Genomic DNA, 11,217 nt, shown 5'->3' on the forward strand with positions numbered 1-11,217 from the left:
ATCAAATATCAAGAAATGCACTAACGCTTTTCAGGCTAGAGAAGAAGATCCTGAAGAATCAGAATCTGAAGAAGAAGATGAACTGTCCCTGATTTCCAGAAGGCTAAATCAACTCTGGAAGACCAAGCAAAGGAAGTTCAGAGGCTTTAGAAGTTCAAAGAAATTTGAACGTGGAGAATCTTCTGATGACAGAAGATTTGACAAGAAGAAGGTCATGTGCTATGAATGCAATGAGCCTGGACACTACAAGAACGAATGTCCAAATCTTCAGAAGGAAAGTCCCAAGAAAAAGTTTCATAAGAAGAAAAGTCTTATGGCAACCTGGGATGAGTCAGAAGATGATTCAGACTCTGAAGATGAGCAGGCTAACTGTGCGCTGATGGCGACAGAAGATGACGAATCAGAATCTACATCAGAATCAGATTCTGAAGAGGTATTTTCTGAACTTACTAGAGATGAGTTAGTTTCTGGTCTAACTGAACTTCTGGAACTCAAGTCTCAGATTAGTCTCAAATACAAAAAGCTGAAAAAGCTATTTGAATTTGAAACAAAGAAGCTTGAGTTGGAAAATTCTGAATTAAAAGAAAAACTTTTAAAATTATCCAATAATGTTGGATCTCCTTCTGATTCAGAAAAATCCATTCCCAGTCTAAACCATATTCTGAAAGAATATGATTTAAGTTTCAGGAAGTTCTTATCTAGAAGTATTGGCAGAAGTCAGCTAGCTTCTATGATATATGCTGTGTCTGGAAACAAAAGAGTTGGCATTGGTTTTGAGGGTGAAACCCCATACAAACTTGAACCTGTTGATGAAATGAAACTCACATACAAGCCATTGTATGATCAGTTCAAGTATGGCCACTCCCATGATATTAGGCACACCTCACATGCTCAAAGTTTTCACTTAACACACACCAAAAAGCATGTGACACAACCTAGGAAATATCATGAAACTCACATTAAAAATTATCATGTTGTTCCTCCTTCTGCTTACAATGTTAAACCTAGGTTCAATCAGAACTTGAGAAAATCTAACAAGAAAGGACCCAAGAAAATGTGGGTACCAAAGAAAAAGACTATTTCTTTTGCAGATTCTCTTGGTGACAAAGAAGATAAAAGCCAACATGACATGTCTCCTGGACTCAAGTTGATCTCAACACTTGAAGGGAAGAAAGATTGTCTTCCAAGTTCTGGTTCTTAAATCTGTTGAAGAAACTATGTTTGTAGGAATTCAGAAAAGAAGCTTATTAGTTTTGGAACCATCTGTTTTGTTTGTCTCTATAGCATTGATGTTTCTTTCTTGATTATTCTGAATGATCTAAATGCTAACAGAATAGACAATATTGAAACATTGATTGTGGACTAATCAATAAATATCTGTTTTGATGATAAACTTGTTTCTGATGAAACAAAGAAGCTTAAGAATTTCTGCAGATACAATTTTGTCGTATCAGAAGCTGCAGAACAAAGAAGTGAATCTCCAGAAGCTGTGGATCAGAAGATCATTCAGATTTATATCAGCACACTTCAGAAGGAGTGTTTCCAGAAGAGAAAGTTGATCAGATCAGAAGCAGTGATCAGAATCCGAAGGCGTAAAGTCTATTCTGAAATTTACAGCTGTCATCTATTATCTGATGGTGAACACGTGTCTGTACGGTTAGTACAAAGCGTGCAGTTGGAAAGACGCCGACCTAGGTAACTGTATTAAATCATTTCATTTACTGTGTTCTCTCTCCTAATGTCATTTCTCATTAAATGCATAATGATTTCTTTTTTAATCTTTTAAATAACCCGCTTCATCTTCATTCCCTCTCTTTATCTCTTTCTCTCTTTTTGTGCATTCACTTCGTTGCATTTCTCTTCAAACCCTAGTTTTCTGATTTGATCTCAAAGCATTATCATCATGAACTCTTCCTCCTGTTCATCTTCCTCAAAAGAAAGACTTACGTCTTCACAAATCCTTCTACGAAATTATGAATATGCTCCTTTGAAAACTTGCTTGATACCCACGAAGGACTTGGAGGTTTTATGTGAAACTGCTGTGGACTTCAACAATCTTAAAGCGAATGGCTTTAAGTGTGATGCAAGAATCCTTGAGCAAGGATGATCCAAGTATCTCAATAGATTGGTTGGTCCAATTTATCCTGATCTTGTGAAGGATTTCTGGGTACACGCAACGGTTACCCCAACGGCTATCATTTCATTCGTGCTAGGGCATGAAGTGGTTATCTCTGAAAAACTGATCAGGAAGCTATACAATCTGAATGATGAAGAAGGGTGGTCTGGTTTTCGATATACATCTGTTGATTGGTCAATAGTTGAAAAACAAATCTCTAAGTCTTCTGGGATTGACTCTAATAACACAGGCACCTTGAAGCCATTTTATAGAGTATGGGCTGAGATTATTCTGGGTTCTCTTCACCACAGAAAAAGGATGCTCTCCTCCTCTTACATCAGTCCAGATCACAAGCACACTCTTTTCTGCATTGGCAAAAAGACTGAGATCAACATCTCTCACATTCTGTTTGAGAATCTGAAGACTTCAATCCTTGAGTCAAGAGAAGAGGAAAGGGCGAAGTACCCTCATCTTCCAAGAACGACTATTCCGTTTGGAAGAATGATTTCAGATATTCTTATTGAAAGCAAAGTGCTGGACTCCATCAGAAAACTCAATGCATCCCATTTGCTTGGAGTAGTTCAAGGTCCCATTTTTAATGGTGTGGATCTGTTCAGATTAGAACTCATTAAAAATGTACCTTCTGTGTGCCCAAGTTTTCCTGACATTCTCTCAAGAAGAGTTGTTGCTGAAGGTTTTGCCTCCCTGTTTCAAGAAGAACTGCATCAGGTTGTCAAGTCTTACCTGGAAGATTGTGTTAGGAAGCAATCAGATATTGATCCTGCTTGGATCCGTGGCAGATTACTTCCGTCCAAGGCTGATCTTCTGAAGAAGGATCAGAAGGAACAAAAGGCTAGGCTAAAAAGAAAAGCCCAAGAAGATGAGGCTGAGAAAGCCAAGAAGTTGAGGGTCACCTATGATCCTGACAAGGTGGACTCTGAAGAACGAAGAGATAAAAGGATCAGAGATTCCTTTCGCAGAACAAGATCTTCTTCGTCTGTACAAATCTCCAGAAAGGTTTTTACTCCACCTCCTTCTGTCCCTAAACCTTCTCCCAAACCACCTCCTTCTGAACCAAAAGTAAACTTCACCTTACCAAATCCTTCTCCATCATCCTTCTCCTCTCCCATTCTAAACCCCACACCTTTAAGTATTCTTCCCCCAACTCCTTCTGATAAATCTTTCTCACCAATTCCCTTTACAAACACTCCATCCTCGTCTCAATCTATCATTTCTGATATTCCATCCTCATCAATCATTCTCTCAGATATCCCTTCTTCCTCATCCATCGTACCTCCACCTTCTATATCCCATCCCTTACCTACCAGAAAATCCAAACCTTACTGTCTTCTCTACCCTGATTACAAATTCACCTTCAATCCGCCTGAACCTGAACCCTATACCTACCTGGAACTTTTCAGACATGAGGTGATTAGCAGTCTAGACCTTCTGAAGGATGCATTCCTAAATGGTCTGGATGATGTTTCTACAAGAAATCTCTGGAGAAGATTTCGCAAGGATTTTCAAGTAGAAGCTATGGGAGTACAGAAAAGACTAGTGGCTGCTGCCCCTGGTTACCCTGGTTACCTTCTGGAGGAAGATAATGGTATATACTACCATCCTCTCAGAAATTGTGTTGCTGCTGAGGAGAAGCCCTTTGTGGATGAATTGGAAGTATTAAGACTGGCTGCTGAAATGGAAGCAAATCCATGCAGGGATATTGTCATCTTTGTTCCTGACTATCCTGTTCTGCTAGGAGATTTCAAGACTCTCTTTGACTATCTGAGGGAAAACCCGTCTGAGAAAGATCCAAACTTGGTCATTCCAGAAGTTGTTGACCCACCAGAAGTTGAAGGTCCTTCTGCTCCAAGGAATCTAGCTGCCATTCTTCAGGCACTTGAGAATGGAGACTCGGAAATTCCTGCTGCAGAATATGGAGATGCTTCTATGCAAGAAGCAGATGCTGAAGATCATGTTGCTAAAACTGTTCCTGTTGAGGAAATTCCTGCAAATGATCTATCCATGGAAGCGGCAGATCAACATGCTATTCCTGTGGTTGAAAGCGGTGAAGCTTCTTCTGATGAATCTTCTCGTCTTGCAAGGACTCTAGAAGAAATTCAGAAGAGACAGGATGAGCAAAGCTCACTCAATGATCAGTATAGTGCTTTCATGGTGAGGCAAGAAGGACACAACAATATGGTTCAAGAGATGCTGACCAAGATCTTGTCAAGACTATGGCCATCTTAGTTTGAGTCTGTGTTGTTTCTTTCTTTTCGTTGCATCTGTCTTTGTGCATCTGATCTTTCTTGTTTTCTTGTACTTCCATACCTGCTGTTTGAACTTCAATGAAATCATCTTCTTCCTCCGTGTGTTTCGTTTGTTTATCTCTGAATCTTTTTTGTTTTTTTTTTTTGATGATATGACAAAAAGGGGGAGAAGATAAATGATAAATGATTTGATTAATCTATCAGTTGCTGGGTAAAGCTCCCACACATTCACTAACAAGAACTGCAAGTTCTACATGGTTTAAGTGTTTTGCAGGTATAAAGAAGTGAAGAGAGTCTTCATAGCAAACACAAGAAGCAAAACCATGGAAACTGAAGCAAGCTGAGTGCTGTCAAGCTTCAGAAATCAGAAGCAAGAAAGAAGAATGAATCAGAAGCACTGATAATAGAATTTGATCCATATTTGTCTATTTGATTTGACAAAATTCTATTTGCTCTGATATATTGTTTGCTCTGATACATATAATGTGTTCAAACATATATTTTATGTTCTAACTCGTTCATGCTGACTTTTGTTGTTTAGTTTTTGTTCTGTAACATTTCAGGATGTAGAGATGCTCAGATGATGCTCTGGTACATTCAACAATGTTCTGATACAAATCTAGCATGAAGTGATGTTGATAGAAATTCAAAGCTCTGAAGCTATCCGAGGGAAGCAGAAATCAGTAGCTGTGAATGTTCTAAAGATCCAGAAAACTCAAGTTCTGAAGCTGTCCTAAATGGAAGCAGAAATCAGAAGCTGTGAATGTTCAAAAGATCAAAGAAATTCAAGTTCTGAAGCTGTCCTAGATGGAAGCAGAAGTCAGAAGCTGTGAATGTTCAGAAGATCAAAGAAATTCAAGTTCTGAAGCTGTCCTAGATGGAAGCAGGAATCAGAAGCTGTGAGTGTTCTAGGGATCTAAGGAAATTCTAGTTCTGAAGCTGTCCAATGGAAGCAGAAGTCAGAAGCTATGAATTCTCTGAAGACAAGAAGCTTATATGATCGTCTCTACCGAAATAATCAGGGAAGTCTTTTATTAAAGTTCTTCGAGTATTTATTTCAGGGGGAGATTATTTATCTCAGGGGGAGATTGTTAATCTCAGGGGGAGACATATTCATATGCTTATGCTATAGCTGTGTAATTTGTCTTTTGCCGTCTATTCTTTCTGATCGCAAATTCATATCATTTATATATGTTTTTGTCATCATCAAAAAGGGGGAGATTGTTAGAACAAGATTTGTTCTGATCAATTATCTTAGTTTTGATGATAACAATAATATGAATTTTGCTCAAGATAATATGGTACTCTAATCCAATGCAATTTCCCTTTCAGGAAATATATAAAGAGTACGCATAATTCAGCGCTCAGAAGCTTTGTCTCAAAGGGTTCAGCATGCAACATCAGAACATGGTCTGGCAAGACATCAGAAGATGGTCGAAGCAGAATCAGAACATGGGTCTATGGAAGCATCAGAAGAACAAGAGAACAGAAGCACTGAAGTTCTGATGGTATCACGCTCAGAAGCACTTCAAGGTCAGAAGATCAGAAGATGCTATGCACCAAGCTGTTTGACTCTGATGATATTCAAACGTTGTATTCACAAACATCAGATCAGAAGAAAGTACAAGTGGCAGGCTACGCTGACTGACAAAAGGAACGTTAAAAGCTACTAAAGGCTACGTCAGTAGACACAGCGTGAACAAGGCTCGAGGTAGTTGACAAAAGCGTATAACATTAAATGCGATGCTGTATGGAACACGCAAAGCATTAAATGCATTCAACGGTCATCTTCTCCAACGCCTATAAATATGAAGTTCTGATGAGAAGCAAGGTTAACGATCCTGAACAATACAATTCAAATTAACTTGCTGAAACGCTGTTCAAATTCAAAGCTCAGAATCTTCATCTTCATCAAAGCTCACTACATTGCTTTTGTAATATATTAGTGAGATTAAGCTTAAACGATTTAGAGAAATATCACAGTTGTGATTATCGCTTTTAAGAAGCATTTGTAATACTCTTAGAATTGATTACATTAAGTTGTAAGGAACTAGAGTGATCGTGTTGATCAGAATACTCTAGGAAAGTCTTAGGAGTGAACTAAGCAGTTGTAACTAGAGTGATCGTGTTGATCAGTAGACTCTAGAAAAGTCTTAGAGGGTATCTAAGCAGTGTTCCTGGAGTGATCAGTGTGTGATCAGAAGACTCTGGAAGACTTAGTTGCTGACTAAGTGGAAAACCATTGTAATCCGTGCGATTAGTGGATTAAATCCTCAGTTGAGGTAAATCATCTCTGCGGGGGTGGACTGGAGTAGTTTAGTTAACAACGAACCAGGATAAAAATAACTGTGCAATTTATTTTTTTCTGTCAAGTTTTTAAAGCTACACTTATTCAAACCCCCCCTTTCTAAGTGTTTTTCTATCCTTCATAAGAGATTAAGGCATGCACTGGAAAGAAAGATGGGGTGTTGTATTTTCCTTGTCTCATCACTGCTTTGTGTTTAAAGCATGGTCTTCATCATAAGAAGACTGATGAGGTGTGTTCAGCTCCAGTTGCATTTGACAAGACAAGTTTGCATTTGCTTATGTAGCCAAGAGCAAGAAAAAGGGAAGAGGCGGGACAACAATTGACAGAGGAAGGAAAAGCGGAAGGAAGTGACAAGCAAATTCTGGAAATGGTTAAGAAAATAAGGGAGAATCAGTTGGAGTTCTTTAAGTTTCAGAAGGTGAAACATGAGTTGGAAGGTTGTGTTTACCGGATAATGGATGGTGGAGAGGAAGGCCCTCCATTCCCAGATCACATATTGCGGATGGAGAAAAAGAAGAATGAAATACCTACCAAGACTGAGGAGAGTGAGAAAAAAGGGAAAGAAGCCTGGGAAAGTTTGGAAAGTAAAGAAACCTAGTGAATCAGCAACTGTCGTGACTCGGGATATCGATCCTGAGAAAACAAAAAGAAAGGAAAGAAGGAGATTATTGAGAAAGTTCAGTTGGATCTTGATGAATTGATTAAGCAAGATGTCAAGGATAAGAAGGAGATGAAAGCTGGAGCTTCTAAAAAGGCAAAATCTCTTCCCTTGACAGATGAATAAGAAGAGGAGGAATTATTTGTGGGTACAACAAGTGAAGTGGTTAAAAAGAATGAGGAGAAGAAGAAAAGCAAAGATAAGGAGGAGGCTAAGGATGAAAAACAAGGAAAGAAAAATAATGATTTGGCTTCTTATTACTCTTCAACTGAAGAGGAGAAAGAAAGTGACAAAGCTGGAGATGAAAAATGAGGGAGAATTATGGAGATGAGTCTGTTGATGATGAGGAAGAATCGGGTGAAGAGGAGGTAGAAGGAGAAGGATCCTCAGCCAGTTCGAAAGAATTGGATCAGGCTAAAGATGCTTCTAAGAAGGATGTGGCTCCCAAGAAAGCGGTGGGAGCTGACCAAACTAATACCCCTCCATCAATAAAGGCAACTACTAAAAAGTATACTCCAGTCAAGGCTCCTGAAAAACCAAAATCTCTAGAGAAAGTCCCAGTCAAGACAGCTGAAGCCAAGGTTGTGAAAGAGACTCTAAAAGTCTCTAACACACCTGAAAGTGAAAAATCCAAGTCCCCTCTCCACGACCTGTCAAGTAGGAGGATGCAAAGAAAAATAAGAAGGTTGTGGCCTGCAGTGGTCTCAGAAAAAGCAATGGGCGTAAGGCCTAGTTGATAAGCTGCGAGGAAAGGAACACCCCATTTCTCTGACTGAACAGTGAGGACTTTGTTCTTACTTTAAGTTTGGGGGTGGCTACAGTCGCAACTCTCCTCTATCCCACCTTATCTTATCTTGTAAATCAATCATCTCTTGCTGATTTAGTTTAATTTCCTTTCCCTAAATGGTTGAAAAAGCCTTTGTGTTAGTTTAGTTTAGTTTCTGTTGTTTTGTAGGCTATTAAGCCTTTTTAAGTAATGAATGAAATGTTGTTTTAGTTTCCTTCAAACCTAGTGGTACCTGGTTTCCCTATATGATGTACCCGGTTACACCCCTAAAACTAGCCTATTTACGCTTCTATTTGAGTGGTACCCGGTTACCCTTTATGTTGTACCTGGTTACACCTGTGCAGAAAAACTGCATTTTAATGGTTTTCTTCCATACCAATTCTAATTCAAACCATTCCAAAGTTCCAATATCATTCCAAAATCATACAACCGCGTTTATATAAAAGAAATAAGCTACCCATGCATAATCTAATTGTTAGAACAAGTTTGAGAATCTATGTTCAGAATCTGGTTTTGATGATAACAGGCATATATTTTGTGAGTAACAATTTTATTACTAATGGTTTCATTTAGTGCGCAGATACTATGCTAGAAATCTTATTATAGGATTCATCAAAGAGTACAACGAATACATCAGAAACTGACTCAGATATAAAATCATTCATCAAATGTTCCGATTTAAGAATACGTCAAACAAGCCAAAATCAGCAAATCAGAAGTAAAGAAGCAACAATGAAGAACAAGATCATTCAGAAGAATATGTAGTATCACAAGAAGCTAGACTTTAACAAAACAATCTTCAAAGAGTTAAACAGCAATATCAAAGTTCACACACAACAAGCACAGAATCAGAAAATACAAGAAGCTTTGCAAACATTAGAAGATCGCGCAAGTAGAGAGATCAGAAGATCTGAAGTTACAAGTTCTGAAGTTACAACACAGTAACTTACAAAAGGTAAACAGCAACAGAGTCACATGTAAATCAGAAGATAACCTTCAGCTCAGCATGCAAAATCAAATAAAATACAAAGGATCAGAATCAAGAAGAAAACTGTCATCATTAGCAAAACGGTTACAACATTTAAAAGGAACAACTCCCAAGGCTAAAAGAAGAAGCAAGCCACATGCAGTACGTTGGAAAGACAAAGCTTAAACAAAGAAACACGCTATCCACTATAATCATCATGTTGAAGATAAGGTTCTGCCAAGAGCAACACTTGTCATTTATGAGACAATCGAGACAAAGGCATTCAAAGCCATATTCAAACAATTACAACGGCTAGATTCCAACGATTACACACCAAGCTATATATATAGATCAAACTTCAAACTTGAATGTGTGTCCATTCGTACACCAAATATGCATTAAGTGAGTATCCAAAGTGTATATACATGGTACAACTACAGAGTGCAGAAAAAGGAGAAACCTTGAGAGAAAATCTGTAGAGAGGAGCAGAGCATGAAAAGCAGAAAAGAAACTACAAGAAACCATGCTTCAGAAGCTACACAAGAGGCAACAAATACTTAGTATGTGATGAATTAATCCACAGTGTTGTCGTACACTAAATTAAGCCTATGTGAAGAAATCATTAGAATGTGAAAAAGAAAATCTCTCCTGTTAAGCAGTATTCTCCACTGGAGTTGTCAGAAGTTCACCAATACTTAATCAACTCATATATTGTTCACATTAAATGACCTGAGAAACTAAATACACTGGGTTGTTACTCGAAGAAGTGTTTCATATTTGCTCATGATCATTAAATGTGTTATCAGGTGTAACAAGCTTTTTTTTAGAAAAAGAGCTGTGACAAGCTTCATGATCAGTATTCAAGAAGAAGACAAGCATTGAAAGAAGCAATTCAAAATAGAGTCATTGCTCTAAATCTGCTTGAAAAGGAAAGGAATGTGGTCTTACAAGAAGGAATTAATTTCAAGAGGTGAAGCTCTAATCTCCTTACTTTGATAAGAAAAGACCAGACTGAAGGAAGCAATCAATACAAGAGCTGTTGCTCTAAATCTGCTTTCAGAAGATGAAGATCAAATCAGAAGCAATCAACAATAGAGTTGTTGCTCTAAATCAGCTTAAGAAGATTTGAAAACAAAGATCAGCATGAAGAAGCACTTAGCATTAGGAGTTGATGCTTATATTCTGCTTAACTACAAACATGCAAGGATCTCATCCAGAAGTTGAAGATAAGAAGACTACAAGATATTTTGGTTCTTGTAATAATATGTAACAACACATAGAGTTGTTGCTCGTAGTGTGTTATATCTTAGAAACTTCTGATAGGATGTTTAGGCACCAGAAGTGACATCTAGTCAGTGTGTCATAAACAGATGTACTTAAGAATATGAGAAATCTGCTTGGATAAGAAGCACTCATGAAATCTCCAGAAGATGCCTTGAGCAACCAGTTAAGGTCAGACGCTTGAGAAGACAATTGGCTGAGGTCATTGTGGAAATCTCTTGGAGACCAAGTGAAGGTCAGGAGTCCAGGAGTCAATGGGTGTTATATCTCGTGGAGATCACTGAATAATCCATTATAGTTAGTCACGAGCAGTTGGCTTGTGCAGGGTTAGTCACAGCGGGTAGCCTGTGCATGGTTCCTGAGTCAATGGATGTTATATCTCGTGGAGATCACTGAACGGGTCATTATCCAGATGGTTAGTCACAGCAGTTGGCTGTGTAGGTTGTTAGTCACGACGGAGGATCGTGCAGTTGTAATCAAGATTGGTTATAGTGGATTAAGACCTCTGGATAGAGGAAAATCACCTGAAGAAGGTGGACTTGAGGTAGCCTTATTCAGAAGGTGAACCAGGATAAAAATGAATGTGTCTTTTACTTTCTGTACTATTCGTTTTAACTTAGAACATTCAAGCAAAAGCCCTGCAGAACTGTACTGAGCAAGTCAGAAGTTCTGATATCCTTTAGAAGTTAAAATGAAACATCTCATTGGTTATGTAGTTCTACATCTTCATGCTTCCGCAACACCAAAAGCATAATCCAATAGATGATCAAACGAAAGAAAGAAAAGACGTTAAAAAGAAAGGGAATTTTAATCTGGTAAAGAACACAATTCAA

This window comes from Vicia villosa, unplaced genomic scaffold (genome assembly GCF_029867415.1).
Source record: "Vicia villosa cultivar HV-30 ecotype Madison, WI unplaced genomic scaffold, Vvil1.0 ctg.000349F_1_1, whole genome shotgun sequence".
Lineage (NCBI taxonomy): Eukaryota > Viridiplantae > Streptophyta > Magnoliopsida > Fabales > Fabaceae > Vicia > Vicia villosa.